This window comes from Anneissia japonica, unplaced genomic scaffold (genome assembly GCF_011630105.1).
Source record: "Anneissia japonica isolate Jap-2015-1 unplaced genomic scaffold, ASM1163010v1 scaffold287957_len1322810_cov207, whole genome shotgun sequence".
NCBI classification, from domain to species: domain Eukaryota; kingdom Metazoa; phylum Echinodermata; class Crinoidea; order Comatulida; family Comatulidae; genus Anneissia; species Anneissia japonica.
In genome coordinates, this window is record NW_022683022.1 from 40395 (window position 1) to 41193 (window position 799).

The 799-nt window shown below is 34.3% G+C and overlaps 1 protein-coding gene across 1 annotated transcript in view; it reads right to left on the minus strand.

The window, feature by feature from the left end:
* LOC117116670 overlaps nt 1–799 on the minus strand; it is a 12982-nt gene that overhangs the window by 7821 nt on the left and 4362 nt on the right. The window lies entirely within an intron of this gene.

Consider the following 799-nt stretch of genomic DNA (forward strand, 5'->3'; position numbering starts at 1 on the left):
TTGGTGTCTAAACTCATAATTTCTAGACAGGCAACAATCTAGACATATAAAAACTACTGTCACTCAAGCCAGAATGGAACATAATTAAAAAATAGGTCTAAAAATAATCGCAAAATATACTTACTTAAAATGTACATAAAATAAGAATGAGTATATAAGCTAGTAATAATAAAGATAGATTTTATTGACTAATTTTATCATTTTTACTGCTCTGAATTCAAAAAAGTTAGGTGCCATTTTTTTCCCAAAGTCATCGGCCGCCATTTTGAATTTCAAGATGGCTGACGCACCACATAAAACATGGTCATGATTGGTGTCAATGGAAAGCAGTGGCGGATCCAGGGGGTTCAAGGAGTTCCTATGAAGAAACGTAACAAAATACTGTTGGTTCCTGGCTTACAAAACGCATTACCAACCGTTTCTCGCGCATCGTGTGGGACGGTCCCGCTTCAAAGTGATTTTGGATGTAACACACATTTGGCAGAAACCCATGCGTGATCTTAAATTTGTCACGCATTTAGTCCACGCATGACGACGAATAATCACGAATTCAGGGAAAATATATTTAAAATTAGAAGAAATTAGTCAATCATGCAGTAACTTAAGTCATTACAGAGCTTTCGTTATCGCGTTTGAGATTCAATTCACCAAAAGCTTTGGTGGTGCGTGTGGTCTTGCGCGTTAATTGTCACAATGTTGATTATCCATGAAGTTATCCAAAAATAAAAACAAATGAAATTAAATATTTTGATAAATAATTTTCTCATTATAAATAAAGACAACGAAATTCCTAATATAT